Source organism: Oncorhynchus keta, chromosome 7, assembly GCF_023373465.1.
Source record: "Oncorhynchus keta strain PuntledgeMale-10-30-2019 chromosome 7, Oket_V2, whole genome shotgun sequence".
Lineage (NCBI taxonomy): Eukaryota > Metazoa > Chordata > Actinopteri > Salmoniformes > Salmonidae > Oncorhynchus > Oncorhynchus keta.
Genome location: NC_068427.1, coordinates 34,322,762 through 34,348,587, shown reverse-complemented (window position 1 = coordinate 34,348,587; position 25,826 = coordinate 34,322,762). Strand labels below are relative to the sequence as shown.

The following is a 25,826-nucleotide window of genomic DNA, read 5'->3' as shown; positions in this document are numbered from 1 at the left end:
AGAAGAGCACACACAGTCAAGCACTCAGAAGGTAAAAATAAAAATGGTCCGGTCTAAAAAAACAGCACGAAAGAAGCAAGCCAAGACAAACCACACTGAACAACAACGAAAAACTGTCCTTCGTAAGAAAACAGCCAAAACAAAGTACATTGAACCAGAAGATTCAGATTCCTCCAACAAGGAAAGTTTCCGCATTGTGTGCATGGAGCACTTAAACAATTCCAAGTACAAAGTCTGGGTGACAGACAGACAGACAGACAGACAGACAGACAGACAGACAGACAGACAGACAGACAGACAGACAGACAGACAGACAGACAGACAGACAGACGTTCAGGTGTTTAGTTTAGCCTAATTGCTGTTTGTTTGAGAATGACCATTTAGTGGAGGGTAATATAATAAACATTTTTATATTGATATTTATTATTATTTATGCCAAGCAAAATGTTAAACATGACAATGTTGCTCTCATGATCTCAATAAAGGCGTTCAATAATTACTTGCATGTCATGATTTATGCACTTTTTCCTTCTGTGACAATTCACCCCAAGCACTGTTACAACTAACCAAGACCATGGGGTGAATTGTAACACTTAATTCCTTTAAAGTATATGGAGCCATCCCTGACCAAGGAGATGAAAAGGATACGGAGCCATCCCTGACCAGAGAGATGAAAAGGATACGGAGCCATCACTGACCAGAGAGATGAAAAGGATACGGAGCCATCACTGACCAGAGAGATGAAAAGGATACGGAGCCATCACTGACCAAGGAGATGAAAAGGATACGGAGCCATCACTGACCAAGGAGATGAAAAGGATACGGAGCCATCCCTGACCAGGGAGATGAAAAGGATACGGAGCCATCCCTGACCAAAGAGATGAAAAGGATACGGAGCCATTCCTGACCAAGGAGCTGAAAAGGATACGGAGCCATCCCTGACCAGGGAGATGAAAAGGATACGGAGCCATCCCTGACCAAGGAGATGAAAAGGATATGGAGCCATTCCTGACCAAGGAGCTGAAAAGGATACGGAGCCATCACTGACCAAGGAGATGAAAAGGATACGGAGCCATCCCTGACCAGGGAGATGAAAAGGATACGGAGCCATCCCTGACCAGGGAGATGAAAAGGATACGGAGCCATCCCTGACCAAGGAGATGAAAAGGATACGGAGCCATTCCTGACCAAGGAGCTGAAAAGGATACGGAGCCATTCCTGACCAAGGAGCTGAAAAGGATACGGAGCCATCCCTGACCAAGGAGATGAAAAGGATACGGAGCCATCACTGACCAAGGAGATGAAAAGGATACGGAGCCATCCCTGACCAAGGAGATGAAAAGGATACGGAGCCATCCCTGACCAAGGAGATGAAAAGGATACGGAGCCATTCCTGACCAAGGAGCTGAAAAGGATACGGAGCCATTCCTGACCAAGGAGCTGAAAAGGATACGGAGCCATCCCTGACCAAGGAGATGAAAAGGATACGGAGCCATTCCTGACCAAGGAGATGAAAAGGATACGGAGCCATCCCTGACCAAGGAGATGAAAAGGATACGGAGCCATTCCTGACCAAGGAGCTGAAAAGGATACGGAGCCATCCCTGACCAGGGAGATGAAAAGGATACGGAGCCATCCCTGACCAAGGAGATGAAAAGGATACGGAGCCATTCCTGACCAAGGAGCTGAAAAGGATACGGAGCCATCCCTGACCAAGGAGATGAAAAGGATACGGAGCCATCCCTGACCAAGGAGATGAAAAGGATACGGAGCCATTCCTGACCAAGGAGCTGAAAAGGATACGGAGCCATCCCTGACCAGGGAGATGAAAAGGATACGGAGCCATCCCTGACCAAGGAGATGAAAAGGATACGGAGCCATCCCTGACCAAGGAGATGAAAAGGATACGGAGCCATCCCTGACCAGGGAGATGAAAAGGATACGGAGCCATCCCTGACCAAGGAGATGAAAAGGATACGGAGCCATTCCTGACCAAGGAGCTGAAAAGGATACGGAGCCATCCCTGACCAAGGAGATGAAAAGGATACGGAGCCATCACTGACCAAGGAGATGAAAAGGATACGGAGCCATTCCTGACCAAGGAGATGAAAAGGATACGGAGCCATCCCTGACCAGGGAGATGAAAAGGATACGGAGCCATCCCTGACCAAGGAGATGAAAAGGATACGGAGCCATCCCTGACCAAGGAGATGAAAAGGATACGGAGCCATCCCTGACCAGGGAGATGAAAAGGATACGGAGCCATCCCTGACCAAGGAGATGAAAAGGATACGGAGCCATCCCTGACCAGGGAGATGAAAAGGATACGGAGCCATCACTGACCAAGGAGATGAAAAGGATACGGAGCCATCCCTGACCAAGGAGATGAAAAGGATACGGAGCCATTCCTGACCAAGGAGCTGAAAAGGATACGGAGCCATCCCTGACCAAGGAGATGAAAAGGATACGGAGCCATCCCTGACCAAGGAGATGAAAAGGATACGGAGCCATCCCTGACCAAGGAGCTGAAAAGGATACGGAGCCATCCCTGACCAAGGAGCTGAAAAGGATACGGAGCCATTCCTGACCAAGGAGATGAACAGGATACGGAGCCATCCCTGACCAAGGAGATGAAAAGGATACGGAGCCATCCCTGACCAAGGAGAGGAAAAGGATACGGAGCCATCCCTGACCAAGGAGATGAAAAGGATACGGAGCCATCCCTGACCAGGGAGATGAAAAGGATACGGAGCCATCCCTGACCAAGGAGATGAAAAGGATACGGAGCCATCCCTGACCAAGGAGATGAAAAGGATACGGAGCCATCCCTGACCAAGGAGATGAAAAGGATACGGAGCCATCCCTGACCAAGGAGATGAAAAGGATACGGAGCCATCCCTGATCAAGGAGCTGAAAAGGATACGGAGCCATCCCTGACCAAGGAGATGAAAAGGATACGGAGCCATCCCTGACCAAGGAGATGAAAAGGATACGGAGCCATCCCTGACCAAGGAGATGAAAAGGATACGGAGCCATCCCTGACCAAGGAGATGAAAAGGATACGGAGCCATCCCTGACCAAGGAGATGAAAAGGATACGGAGCCTTCCCTGACCAAGGAGCTGAAAAGGATACGGAGCCATCCCTGACCAAGGAGATGAAAAGGATATGGAGCCATCACTGACCAAGGAGATGAAAAGGATACGGAGCCATCCCTGACCAAGGAGATGAAAAGGATACGGAGCCATCCCTGACCAAGGAGATGAAAAGGATACGGAGCAATCCCTGACCAAGGAGATGAAAAGGATACGGAGCCATCCCTGACCAGAGAGATGAAAAGGATACGGAGCCATCCCTGACCAAGGAGATGAAAGGGGTAATGAGAGAAGACCTTAACAACAGATACAAAGAGAGTCATGCACATGGCTTGTTTCATTGACCCCCGCTTCAAAAGAAGCTTTTTAGATGACAACATATGGTTGTATTGTTCTTACATGCACATTGGATGTGTTTACATATGGTTGTATTGTTCTTACATGCACATTGGATGGGTTTACATATGGTTGTATTGTTCTTACATGCACATGGGATGTGTTTACATATGGTTGTATTGTTCTTACATGCACATTAGATGTGTTTACATATGGTTGTATTGTTCTTACATGCACATTAGATGTGTTTACATATGGTTGTATTGTTCTTACATGCACATTGGATGGGTTTACATATGGTTGTATTGTTCTTACATGCACATTGGATGGGTTTACATATGGTTGTATTGTTCTTACATGCACATTGGATGGGTTTACATATGGTTGTATTGTTCTTACATGCACATTGGATGGGTTTACATATGGTTGTATTGTTCTTACATGCACATTAGATGTGTTTACATATGGTTGTATTGTTCTTACATGCACATTAGATGTGTTTACATATGGTTGTATTGTTCTTACATGCACATTAGATGTGTTTACATATGGTTGTATTGTTCTTACATGCACATTAGATGTGTTTACATATGGTTGTATTGTTCTTACATGCACATTGGATGGGTTTACATATGGTTGTATTGTTCTTACATGCACATTAGATGTGTTTACATATGGTTGTATTGTTCTTACATGCACATTAGATGTGTTTACATATGGTTGTATTGTTCTTACATGCACATTAGATGTGTTTACATATGGTTGTATTGTTCTTACATGCACATTGGATGGGTTTACATATGGTTGTATTGTTCTTACATGCACATTAGATGTGTTTACATATGGTTGTATTGTTCTTACATGCACATTGGATGTGTTTACATATGGTTGTATTGTTCTTACATGCACATTGGATGTGTTTACAGATGGTTGTATTGTTCTTACATGCACATTAGATGTGTTTACATATGGTTGTATTGTTCTTACATGCACATTGGATGTGTTTACATATGGTTGTATTGTTCTTACATGCACATTAGATGTGTTTACATATGGTTGTATTGTTCTTACATGCACATTGGATGTGTTTACATATGGTTGTATTGTTCCTACATGCACATTGGATGTGTTTACATATGGTTGTATTGTTCTTACATGCACATTGGATGGGTTTACATATGGTTGTATTGTTCTTACATGCACATTGGATGTGTTTACATATGGTTGTATTGCTCTTACATGCACATTGGATGGGTTTACATATGGTTGTATTGTTCTTACATGCACATTGGATGGGTTTACATATGTTTGTATTGTTCTTACATGCACATTAGATGTGTTTACATATGGTTGTATTGTTCTTACATGCACATTGGATGGGTTTACATATGGTTGTATTGTTCTTACATGCACATTGGATGGGTTTACATATGTTTGTATTGTTCTTACATGCACATTAGATGTGTTTACATATGGTTGTATTGTTCTTACATGCACATTGGATGTGTTTACATATGGTTGTATTGTTCTTACATGCACATTGGATGTGTTTACATATGGTTGTATTGTTCTTACATGCATATTGGATGGGTTTACATATGGTTGTATTGTTCTTACATGCACATTGGATGGGTTTACATATGGTTGTATTGTTCTTACATGCACATTAGATGTGTTTACATATGGTTGTATTGTTCTTACATGCACATTGGATGGGTTTACATATGGTTGTATTGTTCTTACATGCACATTAGATGTGTTTACATATGTTTGTATTGTTCTTACATGCACATTAGATGTGTTTACATATGGTTGTATTGTTCTTACATGCACATTGGATGTGTTTACATATGGTTGTATTGTTCTTACATGCACATTGGATGGGTTTACATATGGTTGTATTGTTCTTACATGCACATTGGATGGGTTTACATATGTTTGTATTGTTCTTACATGCACATTAGATGTGTTTACATATGGTTGTATTGTTCTTACATGCACATTGGATGGGTTTACATATGGTTGTATTGTTCTTACATGCACATTGGATGGGTTTACATATGTTTGTATTGTTCTTACATGCACATTAGATGTGTTTACATATGGTTGTATTGTTCTTACATGCACATTGGATGTGTTTACATATGGTTGTATTGTTCTTACATGCACATTGGATGTGTTTACATATGGTTGTATTGTTCTTACATGCATATTGGATTGGTTTACATATGGTTGTATTGTTCTTACATGCACATTGGATGGGTTTACATATGGTTGTATTGTTCTTACATGCACATTAGATGTGTTTACATATGGTTGTATTGTTCTTACATGCACATTGGATGGGTTTACATATGGTTGTATTGTTCTTACATGCACATTAGATGTGTTTACATATGTTTGTATTGTTCTTACATGCACATTAGATGTGTTTACATATGGTTGTATTGTTCTTACATGCACATTGGATGTGTTTACATATGGTTGTATTGTTCTTACATGCACATTGGATGGGTTTACATATGGTTGTATTGTTCTTACATGCACATTAGATGTGTTTACATATGGTTGTATTGTTCTTACATGCACATTGGATGGGTTTACATATGGTTGTATTGTTCTTACATGCACATTAGATGTGTTTACATATGGTTGTATTGTTCTTACATGCACATTGGATGGGTTTACATATGGTTGTATTGTTCTTACATGCCCATTGGATGGGTTTACATATGGTTGTATTGTTCTTACATGCACATTAGATGTGTTTACATATGGTTGTATTGTTCTTACATGCACATTAGATGTGTTTACATATGGTTGTATTGTTCTTACATGCACATTGGATGTGTTTACATATGGTTGTATTGTTCTTACATGCACATTAGATGTGTTTACATATGGTTGTATTGTTCTTACATGCACATTGGATGTGTTTACATATGGTTGTATTGTTCTTACATGCACATTAGATGTGTTTACATATGGTTGTATTGTTCTTACATGCACATTGGATGGGTTTACATATGGTTGTATTGTTCTTACATGCACATTAGATGTGTTTACATATGGTTGTATTGTTCTTACATGCACATTGGATGTGTTTACAGATGGTTGTATTGTTCTTACATGCACATTAGATGTGTTTACATATGGTTGTATTGTTCTTACATGCACATTGGATGGGTTTACATATGGTTGTATTGTTCTTACATGCACATTGGATGTGTTTACATATGGTTGTATTGTTCTTACATGCACATTAGATGTGTTTACATATGGTTGTATTGTTCTTACATGCACATTGGATGTGTTTACATATGGTTGTATTGTTCTTACATGCACATTAGATGTGTTTACATATGGTTGTATTGTTCTTACATGCACATTGGATGTGTTTACATATGGTTGTATTGTTCTTACATGCACATTAGATGTGTTTACATATGGTTGTATTGTTCTTACATGCACATTGGATGTGTTTACATATGGTTGTATTGTTCTTACATGCACATTGGATGGGTTTACATATGGTTGTATTGTTCTTACATGCACATTAGATGTGTTTACATATGGTTGTATTGGTCTTACATGCACATTGCTTTACTTGGTGCTTTTATATGCACATTGGATTTGCTTACTTAAGGTTGGGAAACTTTGCACTAGGGAAATGTTTACCTCTCATGGCCACAGGGTGCCATCTTTAATGTTATTAGTTTAATGTTTATGCACACAAAAAGTGCATAGTGCTGCTAATTTTATTTGTTGTTTGTTTATTTGATTTGCTTACTTAAGGTTGTGTTCATTTAAACCTCACTAGGGAAATGTTTTACCTCTCATGACCACATTGTTCCATTTTTAATGTTTTAATGTTATTATTTTAATGTTTATGCACAAAAAAGTGCATAGTTGTCACGACTTCCGCCAAAGTTGGTCCCTCTCCTTGTTTGGGCGGTGTTCGGTTGACAACGTCTCCGACCTTCCAGCCATCACTGATCCATTTTTCCATTGGTTTTGTCTTGTCTTTCGTCACACCTGGTTCCAATCCCATCAATTACATGTTGTGTATTTAACACTATGTTTCCCCTCATGTCCTTGTTGGAGATTGTTTTACATTTACATGTTTATTGTATTGTATGTTACGTGCAAGTCATGTGTCGGTGTGCGACGGGTTTTGTACCCACTTACTGTATATTTCCCATGCCAATAAAGCCCCTTGAATTGAATTGAGAGAGAGAGAAAGAGCCTCTGGAAGTATTAATACCCTTTGTTGTTGAATCATGAATTCAACATTTCTTACATTTTTCTCACCCATTGACACACAATACCCCATATCTCATTTACATAAGTATTCACAACCCTTAGTCAATACTTTGTAGAAGCACCTTTGGCAGCAATTACAACTGTGAGTCTTTCTGGGTCTCTAACAGCTTTCCAAACCTGGATTATGCAACATTTGACCATTATTCTTTTCAAAATTCTTCAAGCTCTGTCAAATTGGTTGTTGATCATTGTTAGACAACCCTTTTCAGGTTTTGCCGTAGATTGTCAGGTAGATTTAAGTCAAAACTGTAACTCGGCCACTAGTTCACATTCACTGTCTTCTTGGTAAGCAACTCCAGGGTACATTTGGCCTTGTGTTTTAGATTACTGTCCTGCTGAAAGGTGAATTAATCTGTCTGGTGGAAAGCACACAGAACCATGTTTTCCTCTAGAATTTTGCCTGTGCTTAGCTCTATTCTGTAAAATGTTTTATCCTGAAAAACTCCCCAGTCCTTAATGATTACAAGCATACCCATTACATGATGCAACCACCACTATGCTTGAAAAAATGAGAGTGGTACTCAGTAATGTGTTGTATTGGATTTGCCCCAAATATAACACTTTGTGTTCAGGATAAAAAGTGAATAGCTTTGCCACATTTTTTGCAGCATTGCTTTAGTGCCTTGTTGCAAATGGGATGCATGCTTTGGATTTTTTTAATTCTGTAAAGGCTTCCTTTTTTTCACTGTCAATTAGATTAGTATTGTGGAGTAACTACAATGCTGTTGATCCCATCCCCCATGTGCTATTATCACAGCCATTAAACACTAATTGTTTTAAATTCACCATTTGCCTCATGGTGAAATCCATGAGCGGTTTCCTTCCTCTCTGGCAACTGAGTTAAGAAGGACACCTGTATGTTTGTAGTGACTGGGTATATTGATACACCATACAAAGTGTAATTAATAACTTCACCCAGCTCAATTGGATAATACAAGTATTATTTTTATTCGTACCCATATACCAATTAATGCCCTTCTTTGCAAGGCATTGGAAAACCTCCCTAATGTTTGTGATTGAATCTGTGTTTGAAATTCACTGCTCGGCTAAGGGATCTTACAGATAATTGTATGTGTGGGATACAGAGATGAGGTTGTCATTCAAAAATCATGTTAAACACTATTATTGCACACAGAGTGAGTCCATGCAACTTATGTGAGTTGTTAAGCAAATTTGTACTCCTGAACTTTAGGCTTGCCATAACAAAGAGATTGAATAGTTATTGAATGAAGACAATTCAACTTGACATTTTGTATTAATTTGTAAATATGAAATATAAAAAACACATAGTTCCACTTTGACATTATTGTGTGTAGGCCAGTGAGACAAAAATGAACATTTAATCCATTTAGAATTCAGGCTGTAACGTAACATAATGCAGAAAAAGTCAAGGGGTGTGAATACTTTCTGAAGGCACTGTACATAAGTGGAGGCTGGTGGGAGGAGCTTTAGGAGGACATGTTCATAGTAATAGCTGGAATGGAATTAGTGAATGGTATAAAACAGATGAAACATTTGGAACCAACATATTTGACTCTGTTCTTTTGATTCCACTCCAACCATTACAAGGAGCCTGTGCTCCTATAGCTCGTCCCACCAGCCTCCACTGCTCCACATGTATATTATATGATAATAGTCTATTGTGTATAAATTTGTTGTGCATTTTTACTGAATTAAATATACTTTGATGTAAGTTGTCTAACACTTTTGTGGCTTATTTGTTGTTTTAATGTATGTGGAAAGGTAAATGAAATAGAAAGGTAAATGAAATAGAAAGGTAAATGAAATAGAAAGGTAAATGAAATAGAAAGGTAAATGAAATAGAAAGGTACATGAAATAGAAAGGTGAATGAAATAGAAAGGTAAATGAAATAGAAAGGTAAATGAAATAGAAAGGTAAATGAAATAGAAAGGTAAATGAAATAGAAAGGTTAATGAAATAGAAAGGTAAATGAAATAGAAAGGTAAATGAAATAGAAAGGTAAATTAAATAGAAAGGTAAATTAAATAGAAAGGTAAATGAAATAGAAAGGTAAATGAAATAGAAAGGTAAATGAAATAGAAAGGTAAATTACATTTTTACTTCCTCCCAAAAACACTTTGAAAGGTCAGATTCCCTGCATGCTCTCTGATCACTTGCCTCCTTCTTCCTGCTTCTTGTCTATCCTCCAGAATGCAACTTTTAAATTGGGAGCTAATGTTTCTTTGTAGGTTTTCTTCAAGCTTGGTTTGAAGCCGTAGAGAGATTCCCCTAGTTCAGCATATTTCCCGCTTTGTAATATTGATTGCCCTTGTGGTTCTCTGAAGCCATCTGTCATAAGGTGTGTGTTTGTGTGTGTGTGTTGTGTGTGTGTGTATGTGTGTGCACGCATGTGGGTTTGTGTGTGTTTCTGCATACAAAACAGCTTGCCTCAAAAGTGTGTGTGATGGAACCCAAGGATTTAGGAGCCAATCAGAGGGCTGCTTCATCCACATTAGTGCTCACCCCTCTTTCTGTGCATCCTGTCTTGCTTTAGTCTCTCTCTGCAGAAGCCAACACATCTCAGGCCAGCACACTCAGACATCAGGCTAACAAAGTTATGGTGAACTCAATGGACTTTTAACAAGTCCTAAAAATATAGAAAACCTTAGAGTCCACCCTGTCTTATTTGTGTCTGTGCATCAGTACTTCTGCGTGTGGATATCAGTTACATATGGTTCAGAAGGCTGCAATGATAAAGTCATAGGTATGACCTTAGATGACTCGCATACTCTTACTCACCCTCTCCATCTCTGTAATACTGCAGGTAGGCTCCGGTGTACTGCAGGCCTGTATCCCAAATGGCACCCTATTCCTTATATTGTGCACTATTTTGAACAAAGCCCTGGTGAAATATAGTGGACCCTATAGGGAATAGGATGCCATTGGGACACAGGTCAGCTCACCTCCCAGAGCCCCTACGTCTCACAGCTGTAGCGGGGCTAGAAAGGTGCTGTGATACTCCAGGGTTAGCTAAGAGGGAAGGATGTAGATAGGTGATTGTTTCTCTTCTCTTCTTCTTGTTCTTGTCACCTGCCCCTGCATTTCACTAATTTACTTCATTAGAACAACAAACCTGATAAAATGCTCATTAGGACACAACTTCAGCTTGGCATCAGTGGAGAGGGGGAGGGAGGAAGGAGGATAGGAAGGGGGAGAGGGAGTCAGAGGGGGAGAACTGCAAACCTCACTTCCCCCTAAGCAGGATGTGACCTCAATGAGCTCCCCAACCGAGATACTGATTCTCCCTCATTGATGCTGCTGATTTCAGACTCCCTCAGAGATTGCATCATAAACTATTCCCTTTATAATACACTACTTTTGACCAGGGGCCATAGCACCCCGGGGCAAAAGTAGTGTACTTAATATACAGTTGAAGTTGGAAGTTTACATACACCTTAGCCAAATACATTTAAACTCAGGTTTTCACAATTTCACGATCACCACTTTATTTTAAGAATTTGAAATGTCAGAATAATATTAGAGAACGATTTATTTCAGCTTTTGTTTCTTTCATCACAATCCCAGTGGGACAGAAGTTTACATACACTCCATTAGTATTTGGTAGCATTGCCTTTAAATTGTTTAACTTGGGTCAAATGTTTCGGGTAGCCTTCCACAAGCTTCCCACAATAAGTTGGGCGAATTTTGGCCCATTCCTCCTGACAGAGCTGGTGTAACAGTCAGGTTTGTAGGCCTCCTTGCTCTCACACGCTTTTTCAGTTCTGCCCACAAATTTTCCATAGGATTGAGGTCAGGGCTTTATGATGGCCACTCCAATACCTTGACTTTGTTGTCCTTAAGCCATTTTGCCACAACTGTGGGAGTATGCTTGGGGTCATTGTCCATTTGGAAGACCCTTTTGCAACCAAGCTTTAACTTCCTGACTGATGTCTTGAGATGTTGCTTCAATATATCCACATAATTCCCCTCCTCATGATGCCATCTACTTTGTGAAGTGCACCAGTCCCTCCTGCAGCAAAGCACCACCACAACATGATGCTGCCACCCCCGTGCTTCATGGTTGCGATGGTGTTCTTAAGCTTGCAAGCATCTCCCTTTTTCCTCCAAACATAACAATGGTCATTATGACCAAACAGTTCTATTTTTGTTTCATCAGACCAGAGGACATTTCTCCTAAAAAGTACGATCTTTGTCCCCATGTGCAGTTGCAAACCGTAGTCTAGCTTTTTTATGCCGGTTTTGGAGCAGTGGCTTCTTCCTTGCTGAGGAAGGACTCGTTTTTCTGTGGATATAGATACTTTTGTATCTGTTTCCTCCAGTATCTTCACAAGGTCCTTTGCTGTTGTTCTGGGATTGATTTGCACTTTGACACCAAAGTACGTACATTTTTTTTATTTTAATTTATTTCACCTTTATTTAACCAGGTAGGCAAGTTGAGAACAAGTTCACATTTAGAATTGCGACCTGACATCTCTAGGAGACATAACGTGTCGCCTTCCTGAGTGGTATGGCGGCTGCGTGGTCCCATGGTGTTTATACTTTCGTACTGTTGTTTGTAATCTTCTGACCCACTGGAATTGTGATACATTGAATTATAAGTGAAATAATATGTCTGTAAACAATTGTTGGAAAAATTACTTGTGTCATGAACAAAGTAGATGTCCTAACCAACTTGCCAAAACTATAGTTTATTAACGAGAAGTTTGTGGAGTGGTTGACTTCAACCAAAGTCTATGTAAACTTCTGACTGTATATGGAATAGGATGCATTTTGCTACGCAACCAGAGTGTCTCACCATCTTCAGCTCTCAGTGTAACACAACCTTGTTGGCACTGAGTGTGTTTAGGATGCACTCATGATATCAGTGTTACGTTAAAATGATCCATGGCACAGCCTTAGTTTTGTTCCTGTCAAAACCAATGAGGACGTTTTCAGTGATATGCTTTCTCTGTTTTTGTTGTTTGTCTTCAAGCTTTTGACTCAGGCTGGTGATGTGGTGGGAGTGGGGTGGGGTGGGGGGGAAGAGTAGAGAGGGGGAGTGGAAAGAGGAGAGAGGATAGGAGGAGAGGAAAGCAAAGCAACGGAGATGAGTGGAGAGGAGAGCAGAGGATAGGAGAGAAGAGGAGAGGGCAACAGGGTATCCATGTGCCTTTATGTGTAACAGGCTCCCTCAGGACGTCACAGAACACGGTCTCTACAGTCACAGCCTGAACCCTGCCAGACAGCAGGCCAGTTACATCCTCCACAGAATCTGAAGGGACTGTGTGCCAAATGGCACCCTGTTCCCTTTACAGTGCACTACTTTTGACCAGTGCCCATAGGGTCCAATTTGGGACGCAACTCAGAACTGTCCATCCCAAAACAAAGGACTTGGGAAAGCTCAACAGGGAAACTATCCTTTGTCAGTCGTCACAGCAGACATCTTGTAAAAGTAGATGGTGAAACTGCCATGTAAATGCATGCTACTGGAGTATTTTCCGCTAATGGCCTACTGTAACTTTGTAGAAACTGGCTCCAAACCTCTGTAGATGTCTGTTTTAAAGCCCCTTACCTCCCCTAGAAAGTCTAATTTGAGTACTCTCAATGCACTTAACTTTTTACCATTCCTACTCTCAGTCCCATTACTAATACTCCTGCTGGTAGCTGCTGCAGTAGCTACTACCCTTGGAATCTGAGGCAAACCAAAGAAAAATAGCTAAACAATTAAATAGATGCAGAAACAAAGTTGAGTGTTTGCAAAGCGGCTAGCGAGTGTTTGTTGCAGGGTACGTGAGCAGCTTCTTGACAGGCAGCCTGTCTACCTGACAACTGACGGTGGAGAGAAGTGAGGAGAAATGTTAGCTAGTGAGGCACTAGTGGTTGAGATGCTAATGAACGGAGAGCTCAGATGAATAAACAAGAGGTCTCTTGTTGTTTAGGTCGGCTGGGCTGCAGGTAAGGTGGATGTGCATCTAGCTACACCCCCTGAAACCCTAACGATATAGACGATGGAAAGCCACAAATTGACTGTATTCTCTCTCTCCCTCTCTCTCTCTCTCGCTCTCTCTATTCCTGTACAACCTTTCCTACCCGCTTCCTCCTTCCACCCCTCCCTCCCTCTCTCCTCCATACCCCACCCTGGAGAAATGTCACTGGGGTTCTGTATCATCCGTCAAACTGGCATCTCTGACAGAGTGTGTGGTTGAAAGGCCATGCTCCGATTGGCAGGGGATCTTCTGACTGGGCTGTGTCAGGCAGGGCAGGCAGGCCACTATCTCACTGCCACACACACACACACACACACACGCACGCACGCACGCACGCACACACACACACACACACACACACACACACACACACACACACACACACACACACACACACACACACACACACACACACACACACACACACACACACACACACACACACACACACACACACACACACACACACACACACACACACACACACACACACACACACACACACACACACACACACACACACACACACACACACACACACACACACACACACACACACACACACACACACACACACACACACACACACACACACACACACACACACACACACACACACACACACACACACACACACACACACACACACACACACACACACACACACACACACACACACACACACACACACACACACACACACACACACACACACACACACACACACACACACACACACACACACACACACACACACACACACACACACACACACACACACACACACACACACACACACACACACACACACACACACACACACACACACACACACACACACACACACACACACACACACACACACACACACACACACACACACACACACACCCTCCCTCCCTCCCTCCCTCCCTCCCTCCCTCCCTCCCTCCCTCCCTCCCTCTATTATAATCCAACACTCCCTCCCTCTCTGTGGCTATTATAATCCAACACTCCCTGAAAAATATCGACTCCACTTTGCTTTTTTCCTTTGTTCTCTGTCCATTGTTTTCTGACTCTGAGGAGGATTTTTCTGGTGTGTGTTTCTGTTGGTGTCAAGGTGGATTTGTGTCAAGAGAGTGTGCGATCCATCGCAAATGAAATGTCCAATCTTTCCCACAGTTTTAAGGGGTAGGCACTATACAACTGCAAACAGCAGAAAGTTAGTGTGATCTGTATTTGTAAGACTAATGAATTAATGTACTCATTCATTTCCCCAAGTCTAAGGGGAGAAATGGTACCACAAAGTAACCCCACAGTCAATATGCTGACAGACCCGGAGACTTGGGACTCTCATTAACAGTTGTCCCTCTCCTCTACCTGACGCCTTCAGCTAATCACAATTCAGTTTGACTGAAATTAGAAGTGAATGGACCATAGTTGTTTAACACTAGACCAAAGGATGACCTAGGCCTCAATGCATTGTCTAGTCTAGTACACTTTATCCCAGTGATTACTATTGATTATACTCAGAGCCTTAAAGAGATGTCCTGTGGCCATCAATATGTAGCTAAGACCACGTCTCAATTTGGATTCTATCCACTTTACTTTAAATGCACAAACCACTCAAATTGGCACGGTGCTCAGTTCAAATCAATCAAAACAGCATTGCGGTATTTCTTCTACGCTAAAGCATATGAACATTTTTTTTCCCTCATGGACTCTACAAGGTGTCGAAAGCATTCCACAGGGATGCTGGCCCTTGTTGACCCCAAAGCTTACCACAGTTGTGTTATGTTGGCTGGATGTCCTTTGGGTGGTGGACCATTCTTGATATACACTGCAAACTGTTGAGCCTGAAAAACCCAGCAGCGTTGCAGTTCTTGACACAAACCACGTTGTTCATTTTGTTATTTACAGCCTTAATCTAAAATGGATTAAATTGTTTTTTTATCCTCATCAATCTAGCCACAATACCCCATAATGACAAAGCAAAAACAGGTTTTTAGAAATGTTTGCACATTTATTAAAAGTAAAAAACTGAAATATTACATTTACATAACTATTCAGACCCTTTACTCAGTACTTTGTTGAAGCACCTTTGGCAGCGATTACAGCCTAGAGTCTTCTTGGGTATGACGCTACAAGCTTGGCAACTTGTATTTGGGGAGTTTCTCCCATTCTTCTCTGCAGATCCTCTCAAGCTCTGTCAGGTTGGATGGGGAGCGTTGCTGCACTGCTATTTTCAGGTTTCTCCAGATATGTTCGATCGGGTTCAAGTCTGGGCTCTGGCTGGGCCACTCAAGGACATTCAGAGACTTGTCCCAAAGCCACTCCTGTGTTCTATTGGCTGTGTGCTTAGGGCCGGTGTCCTGGTGGAAGGTGAACCTTCGCCCCCCAGTCTGAGGTCCTGAGTGCTCTGTTGTGCGTTGACTGTTGTGCGTTGACTGTTTGTCAGAATGCATGTTTCCCTCCCTATTGCACTCATAACTTGATTGCACCTTGAGAGGAACATTTAGGTCGCATAAGACACACAACAACAAGCTGACTAGGTAAATAGATCTATTATACTATGGGGATTTTTCTATTCCTGACTCATTTTGTTTGCGAAGGAAAAGTTAATGTGAACTGTTCTATCATGTTCAAAGTTTTTTTTCATGTTCATTATTTTTTAGGCAATGATTTTGCCGTGGCACAGTGCCACATATAAATTACCGCAACGGAACACTGGAAAGCTACAGCTGTAATTGATGAGATACCCACACAGCCCGGGTCCGATGTGAAGCTTCCTAGAGGATTCTTATTGGAAAGAAAGTATACCTCAACACGCTTCAGCCCAGCTTGAAAAAAATGGAATCATTAAACTTCATTAAATGATAAAAACATCTTTACCTTACCTTACATGTTCTGAAGTGTCCTAGGGTAAGGAATGTTTTTTTGGAGTCGTCTTATTGGTTCCTGACCCCAACCGTCACCTCATTGGTCCCCATTCACAGTCTTAGTGGTCATTGGTTTGTTTGTAAACCTTTTTATTTTGTTGACAGGGATGTGCTGGATGCAAACTCTCTACAGTAGCTACATCAGTAGAGCATGATTTCTAAGACAATTGAATATACACATTCTGCCACTGTGCTTCTGCTTACTCTATTTGGTCTATGTTCATGCTACTATAACCACTTTGTGACTAGGTATTTTATTAAACCTTTATTGTTTTATCCAGGTTAGTCTCATTGAGATAAAATCTCTCTTTTTTTAAGGGCTTTAGAGTTGACCTGATTCTGAGTATTTTGCCTCAGTGTTCGGGTCTGTGAAGTTATATGAGATATTCAGTAGAACAGGCTGTTTGGGGCAGGCCTTTCTGATCAAGTGACATGGGTATACTCTGTGTCCCAAATGGCACCCTATTATTTCCTATATACTGTTCTTCTTTTGAGCAGGGCCCAGTGCACTATGGTGGGAATAGGATGCTATTTGGGACACAAAAGGTCTGCAGAACTGTTTACAGTTTCTTCTCATACATATGGAGCAGGCTGACACCACCAACCGCTTGGCCAAACATAGGCGGCTAAAATTGGCACAGACCATGGAGGATGGTGTGTCTGTGTGTTTGTGTGTGTTTGTCAGCGTGCCTCTTTGCTTTTTATGTGTGTGTGTGTGTATGTGTGATAGTGATGTAACTAAGAGATAAGCAGGATGAAGATGCCAGCATGAGGCCTGTTGTTGTCAATGTATCCTGGGGACTGAGAACCCACTGGGCTGTGTAAGACTAGAGCCATAACAGCACACTACATGATCAAATCAAATCAAATGTTATTAGTCACATGTGCCGAATACAACAGGTGTAGTAGACCTTACAGTGAAATGCTTACTTACGAGTCCTTAATTGACAATGCAGTTTAAAAAAATACAGATGAGAAGAAGAAATAAAAGTAAGAAGTAATTAAAGAGCGGCAGTTAAATAACAATAGCGAGACTATATACAAGGGGTACCAGTATAGAGTCAATGTGCGAAGGCACCGGTTAGTTGGAGTAATATGTGCATGTAGGTAGAGTTATTAAAGTGACTATGCATAGATGATAACAACCGAGGGTAGCAGCGGTGTAAAAGGGGGGGCAATGCAAATAGTCTGGGTAGCCATTTGATTAGGTGTTCAGGAGTATTATGGCTTGGGGGTAGAAGCTGTTTAGAAACCGCTTGGACCTAAACTTGGTGCTCTGGTACCGCTTGCCATGCGGTAGCAGAGAGAACTGTCAATGACTTCGGTGGCTGGAGTCTTTGACAATTTTTAGGGCCTTCCTCTGACACCACTTGGTATAGAGGTCCTGAATGGAAGGAAGTTTGGCCCCAATAATGTACTGGGCCGTTCGCACTACCATTTGTAGTGCCTTGCAGTCGGAGGCCGAGCAGTTGCCATACCAGTCAGTTATGCAACCAGTCAGGATGCTCTCGATGGTGCAGCAGTGTAACCTTTTGAGGATCTGAGGACCCATGCCAAATCTTTTCAGTTTCCTGAGGGGGAATAGGTTTTGTTGTGCCCTCTTCATGACTGTCTTGGTGTGCTTGGACCATGATAGTTTGTTGGTGATGTGGACACCAAGGAACTTGAAGCTCTCAACCTGCTCCACTGCAGCCCCATCGATGAAAATGGGTGCGTGTTCGGTCCTCTTTTTTCTGTAGCACACAACCATCTCCTTTGTCTTATTCACGTTGAGGGAGAGGTTTTTGTCCTGGCACCACATGGCCAGGTCTCTGACTTCCTCCCTATAGGATGTCTCATCGTTGTTGGAGATCAGGCCTACCACTGTTGTGTCATCGGCAAACTTTATGATGGCGTTGGAGTTGTGCCTGGCCATGCAGTCATGAGTGAACAGGGAGTACAGGAGGGGACTGACCATGCACCCCTGAGGGGCCCCTGTGCTGAGGATCAGCGTGGCGGATATGTTGTTACCTACCCTTACCACCTGGGGGCGGCCCACCAGGAAGTCCTGGATCCAGTTGCAGAGGGAGGTGTTTAGTCCCAGGGTCCTTAGCTTATTGATGAGCTTTGAGGGCACTATGGTGTTGAATGCTGAGCTGTAGTCAATGAATAGCATTCTCACATAGGTGTTCATTTTGTCCAGGTGGGAAAAGGCAGTGTGGAGTGCAATTTAAATTGCATCATCTGTGGATTTGTTGGGGCGGTATGCAAATTGGAGTGGGTCTAGGGTTTCTGGGATAATAATGTTGATGTGACCCATGACCAGCTTTTCAATGCACTTCATGGCTACCGACGTGAATGCAACAGGCCGGTAGTCATTTAGGCAGGTTACCTTAGTGTTCTTGGGCACAGGCTCTATGGTGACTACTTAAAACATGTTGGTATTCCAGACTTGGACAGGGAGAGATTGAAAATGTCAGTGAAGACACTTGCCAGTTGGTCAGCACATGCTTGCAGTACACGTCCTGGTAATCAGTCTGGCCCTGCGGCCTTGTGAATGTTGACCTGTTTAAAGGTCTTACTCATGTCGGCTGCGGAGAGCGTGATCACGCAGTCTTCCGGAACTACTGGTGCTCACTGGGCAGCTCTCAGCTGTGCTTCCCTTTGTAGTCTAATTGTTTGCAAGCCCTGCCACATCCGACGAGTGTCGGAGCCGTTGAAGTATGATTCGATCTTAGTCCTGTATTGACGCTTTGCCTGTTTGAATGTTCGTGTACAAAAATCAAAGACCTCCGCCTTTTGTCTTACTAGACACCGCTGTTCTATCCTGCCGGTACAGTGTATAACCAGCCAGCTGTATGTTGATAATGCCGTTCAGCCTCGACTCCATGAAGCATAAGATATTACAGTTTTGAATGTCTCGTTGGTAATTGAATTTTATTGTCCAAAGATTGCACGTTTGCTAGCAGAATGGAAGGAAGTTGGGGTTTATTGGATCGCCTACGAACTCTCAGAATGCAGCCCGCCCTCTGGCCCCTTTTTCTCCGCCTTCTCTTCACGCAAATCACGGGGATCTGGGCCTGTTCCCGAGAAAGCAGTATATCATTCGCGTCAGGCTCGTCAGATTCATTAAAGGAAAAAAAGGATTCTGCTAGTCCGTGGTGAGTAATCGCAGTCCTGATGTCCAGAAGTTATTTTTGGTCATAAGAGACAGTAGCGCCAACATTATGTACAAAATAAGTAAAAAAATAAGTTACAAACAACGCAAATAAATGAACAAAAAAACACAATCGGTTGGGGACACGTAAACGTCAGCCTTCTTCTCCGGTGCCATTGTTACAAAGACGTACAGACAGACAGGCCACTTGTTGGGCGTGTTAGTCTGTTCCTCTGTCTATGTCTCTCTGTCTGTGTCTGTCTGTTCTGTCTCTATGTCTGTGTCTGTTCTGTCTCTCTGTCTGTGTCTGTCTGTTGTGTCTCTCTGTCTGTGTCTGTCTGGTGTGTCTCTCTGTCTGTGTCTGCATGTTTTGTCTTGTCTGTGTCTGTCTGTTCTGTCTCTCTGTCTGTGTCTGTCTGTTGTGTCTCTCTGTCTGTGTCTGTCTGGTGTGTCTCTCTGTCTATGTCTTTGTCTGTTTGTTCTGTCTGTTCTGTCTCTCTGTCTGTGTCTGTCTGTTGTGTCTCTCTGTCTATGTCTGTCTGTTCTGTCTGTGTCTGTCTGTCTGTCTGTCTGTCTGTCTGTCTGTCTGTCTGTCTGTCTGTCTGTCTGTCTGTCTGTCTGTGTCTGTCTGGTGTGTCTCTCTGTCTGTGTCTGCATGTTTTGTCTTGTCTGTGTCTGTCTGTTCTGTATCTCTGTCTGTATCTCTGTCTGTATCTCTGTCTGTATCTCTGTCTGTCTGTCTGTCTGTCTGTCTGTCTGTCTGTCTGTCTGTCTGTCTGTCTGTCTGTCTGTTGTGTCTCTCTGTCTGTGTCTGTCTGTTGTGTCTCTCTGTCTGTGTCTGTTTGTTCTGTCTGTGTCTGTCTGTTCTGTGTCTCTGTCTGTGTCTCTGTCTATGTCTGCATGTTTTGTCTCTGTCTATGTCTGCATGTTTTGTCTCTGTCTGTTTGTTCTGTCTGTGTCTGTCTGTTCTGTCTCTCTGTCTGTGTCTGTCTGTTGTGTCTCTCTGTCTATGTCTGTTTGTTCTGTCTGTCTGTCTGTCTGTCTGTCTGTCTGTCTGTCTGTCTGTCTGTCTGTCTGTCTGTCTCTCTGTCTCTCTGTCTCTCTGTCTGTCTGTCTGTTGTGTCTCTGTCTATGTCTGCATGTTTTGTCTTGTCTGTGTCTGTCTGTTGTGTCTCTGTCTTTGTCTGTTTGTTCTGTCTGTTCTGTCTCTCTGTCTGTCTGTCTGTTGTGTCTCTCTGTCTGTGTCTGTTTGTTCTGTCTGTCTGTCTGTCTGTCTGTCTGTCTGTCTGTCTGTCTGTCTGTCTGTCTGTCTGTCTGTCTGTCCTCATGCCTGTTTGTGAATGTGCATGCTTTGCATCTATGAGAATGGCAGTGTATTTGTGTGTTTTTGTGTGTGTGTTGATGTATATGTTTGTTTGGGTTTTTTGAAGGGTGTGTACATGGTTTTTGTTTTGTAAGTGCAAAACAGGCAAACCTGTCAACTAAACATGTGTTAATTTCCCCAACATTCTTTCTTCCTGAAACAACGTTAGGCTAGAGGAGAGGGGGTAACTGTGGTGCACACACACACACACACACACATACACAAATATACCGCACTGAGGCAGAAGCAAAACGTTCAACTTTGAAAGTTGGGCCACTAATTAGTGGAATTAGCCTGAGATCAAAGAGGACAATTAAGAGTGGTGTGTTGTAACACATGACCTCATTTACATCCCAATACACGGCCCTCTGTGTGTATGTGTGCTGTACATGGCAGGCTGCAGTAGAGGAGTGAACAGTGGAGAGGATATAGCACCTCATTATGAAGATCAGCCAGATTGCTAATCAGGAGCGCCCAGCTACTCGAGTAAAAACACACACACACACACACACACACACACACACACACACACACACACACACACACACACACACACACACACACACACACACACACACACACACACACACACACACACACACACACACACACACACACACACACACACACACACACACACACACACGCACGTGTATGTGTATACTGCAAAGCTAGATAGCTAAGGTGATGAGGAGTAGGATGAAAGAGCCTATTATGACTACCTCACTACTCTGTCTTCAGATGCCACCCTGTTCCCAATATAGTGTACTACTTTTGACCAGGACCCATTGGGAAGAGGATGCAGTTTGGGATGCCCACCTTGTTGTGTGTAGTGTTGTTGACTCTTGTTCGCTTACAGTATTGAAGGAGGTACTGAACAGAAGATCAGGGGATTGGAGAGACCACCTATTTGCACCTGGCCAATGACGTTGGTTCAGCATTGTGGTACAATAGGCAATTTAGGCTTCTCCAGGGAGGAAATTAAGATATGCAATACCTTGATGTTTACATGCTGCTTGAACTGAGGTGGCAGGCTTGTCTCAACTTCAGTCCAGTTCTCTCTGTTTGCATGCTTCCCCACTGTATCCTCACCTCGTACCAAAAGAGCTGTGATTTTCCCCTCTCCCTCCTCTCCTCCCTCCTCTCTCGCTCATTACTCTTCCCTAAACAGTAAAGGTGGATTGGGTTGGCGCAGCCTGGCGTGACGGGTGTTTGGGTCCTGGAGGAAACAGCTGTTTCCCCCCTCTCCTTCTCTCCCAACACCTATTAGGGTGATTATCAGTGGTGTCAATCTGAGGCCTGTCCTCCACTGGCCTGGAGGGGCTGAGCTGATGGACAGATCTCAGCTGAGACAAAGAGAAGAGCAGAGGAGAGGAGTAGAGGGGGCATGCAGCATGCTCTAATCATCTGGACAGGAGAGATGAGACGGGAGAGGAGGAGAGAGTAGGAGAGGAGAGAGTAGAAGAGGAGAGAGTAGGAGAGAGGAGAGCAGCCCAAGTGCTGTGTGGGGGACTGTTGCTGCTTCCTACAGCAGCCATTTCCTGCTCCCAATCAGATCTTATGAACTTATGTTGTTGTCCCTTTTTGTCATATTTCTAACAACTCTAGCATTTAGCTGGCCCTATCCAACCCCAGGCTCCAGGTAATATGATGTCCTCATCTGGACAGACCACAGGACACATCGGACAGTTGTTTCAGCAGGACAGAAGGTGATGAAGCTAATCCAACATTTTGTCATTTTTAAATGTCAACTCAGGAGATAAAAAAGCTTTTCTCTTTCATGTTGTTCAATGTCTTTTCTTCTCTCTGTCTCTTTTCTTCTCTTGATTCTACCTTTATCATTATTTTCCATTCTGTCATTTTCTCTGTTCTCTCTGTCCATCCATACCTGTGGTGTTTCATTCTGCTTTAGTATCAGCTCATTACTGTGAATAAATACTCTTTCTGGGCAGAAGTGTTAAATATGCCTGTTATCTTTAACGGGACAGCTGCGGTGTCTGCAGATAGAGCTAGCTAGCTAGTGGCATGGAGCCACCATGAAAATGGAAACCTAGAAAAAGCTTTAAAAATAGGCAGGCCAAATCTCTTTTGTTTTCTAACGCCATACAACTAGATCAACCGATGCCTTAATAGAGGAAGAAGGAGTACGCTTTTGTCTTGGATGTCTCTTTTCTACTGTCAGTTGTTATTCTGTAATTATTGAGTGACTTAATGCGTGACAAGAATGACAAGTCAAATCTGTCAGACTTTGGACGTTTTTTACTCGGCATCGCTTGCAGTTTATATTTATTTATTTATTGGAATTTGAATTTAACCTTTATTTAACTAAGTCAATTAGGAACAAATTATTATTTACAATGATGACTTACACAATGACGTTGAATGCCATGATATTTTGAATCCAATGTCAGTCCACTATTTTATTTAAACACTCAGTGCCGGTCTCTCAGCAGCCCACACTGTCTCTTCACAGGCTTGTCATCTCCCGTCGTCATGGTACGCTGCCTTAGCTGCATCTTAATTAACATGATAACGGCTACTCGGAGTACATAGCATGCCCTGAGTCGGCAGGCTATCAATCTACTTCTTTCTGCATCTCTATATCTCTCTCTATCTCTCTCTCTCTCTCTCTCTCTCTCTCTCTCTCTCTCTCTCTCTCTCTCTCTGTCTCTCTCTCTCTGTCTCTCTATATCTCTCTCTATATCTCTCTATCTCTCTCTATCTCTCTCTCTGTCTGTCTCTCTCTGTCTCTCTCTGTCTCTCTGTCTCTCTATATCTCTCTATATCTCTCTCTATCTCTCTCTCTGTCTGTCTCTCTCTGTCTCTCTCTGTCTCTCTATACCTCTCCCTCTCTCTGTCTCTCTCTCTCTGTCTCTCTCTCTCTCTCTCTGTCTCTCTGTCTCTCTATATCTCTCTATATCTCTCTCTATCTCTCTCTCTGTCTGTCTCTCTCTGTCTCTCTCTGTCTCTCTCTCTGTCTCTCTCTCTCTGTCTCTCTCTCTCTCTCTCTCTCTCTCTCTCTCTCTCTCTCTCTCTCTCTCTCTCTCTCTCTCTCTCTCTCTCTCTCTCTCTCTCTCTCTCTCTCTCTCTCTCTCTCTCTCTCTCTCTCTCTCTGTCTCTCTCTCTCTCTGTCTCTCTCTCTCTCTCTCTCTATCTCTCTCTATCTATCTCTCTCTATGTCTCTCTCTCTCTGTCGCTCTCTCTCTCTCTCTCTCTCTCTCTCTCTCTGTCTGTCTCTGTCTCTGTCTCTGTCTCTGTCTCTGTCTCTCTCTCTCTCTCTCTCTCTCTCTCTCTCTCTCTCTCTCTCTCTCTCTCTCTCTCTCTCTCTCTCTCTCTCTCTCTCTCTCTCTCTCTCTGTCTCGCTCTCTGTCTCCCTCTCTCTGTCTCTCTCTCCCTCTAGAGTGGCCAGACAGAGGCCACTCCTTAGTAAAGGGCACCTAAAGACTCAGACCATGAGAAAAAAAGATTCTCTAGTCTGATAAAACCAAGATTAAACTCTTTGGACTGAATGCCAAGCGTCATGCCTGCAGGAAACCTGGCACCATCCCTACAGTGAAGCATGTTGGTGACAGCATCATGCTGTGGGGATGTTTTTCAGTGGCAGGGACTGGGAGTCTAGTCAGGATCAAGGGAAAGATGAACGGAGCAAAGTACAGAGAGATCCTTGATGAAAACTTCTTTGAGAGCGCTCAGAACCTCAGACTGGAGCGAAAGTCCACATTCCAAATAGACAACGACCCTGAGCACAGAGCACACAGCACCCAACCAAGACAACGCGGGAGTGGCTTGGGGACACGTCTCTGAATGTCCTAGAGTGGCCCAGCTAGAGCTCGGACTTGAACCCGATCGAACATTACTGGAGAGACCTGAAAATAGCTGTGCAGCAACGCTCCCCATTAAAACAATTCTACAAACCTGTTTTTAGTTTGTCATTATAGGGTATTGTGTGTATATTGATGAGGGGGAAAACAATATTTAATCCATTTTAGAATAAGGCTGTAACGTAACAAAATGTGGAAAAAGTCAAGGGGTCTGAACACTTTCAGAATTCACTGTCTGTCTACCTTTGTATCAGTCCTCCATGCTTTGTCCTCTCTAAAAATACATGGACTAATAGTATCATGATGTCACTGTCAGACTCCTACATGCAGACCTGGTGTGACTGTCTGGCCTTTTGTACCCAGGAGCAGACATGATCTAACAGAGTCTCTTTTTACTCCTTCTGCTACCACATTTTCCCCTCAATATGTTAGGCTAATGTCTTGCCCCTCACCACTCCAAGCACTCAGCATTCTAAATCCCAAACTGTCAGTCCCCTCTTTTTCTTTTGAGTGTGTTTCCATTCCATTCCATTAAACACCAAGCTCTCCTCTATTTTTCATCCCTAGACTTGTTGGACAACCCTGACACATTTTTATCTTCCTCGTCCAGTAGTGATTAGTTCGGCCAAATAGCTGAAATTAGCAATTGGTAAAAATCTGACTCTACTTTGCCAGCTGGAGCAGATGCTTAAATTAACCATTCAAGGCAAAAAATTCAGCTGACAGGAAGAAAGGAATTGGAGATAGATAGATAGATAGATATATAGATAGACACACATACGCACAGTCAGAGAGACCATGACACATACACACAAACAGAGAATGACACAGAGAGAAGGAAGGAAGTAAGGAAGTAAGGAAGGAAGGAAGGAAGGAAGGAAGGAAGG

The 25,826-nt window shown here is 42.8% G+C and overlaps 1 protein-coding gene and 1 long non-coding RNA gene across 4 annotated transcripts in view; both read left to right on the top strand.

Annotated features, from left to right (window-relative positions):
- Positions 1-25,826, top strand: part of LOC118386327 (receptor tyrosine-protein kinase erbB-4-like) — a 668,294-nt gene that overhangs the window by 49,348 nt on the left and 593,120 nt on the right. The window lies entirely within an intron of this gene.
- On the top strand, positions 8,945-10,879 carry LOC127931134 (uncharacterized). The gene is made up of 3 exons (XR_008139889.1): positions 8,945-9,580; positions 9,615-9,733; positions 9,768-10,879. It is a non-coding gene; the product is annotated as an uncharacterized LOC127931134 (long non-coding RNA).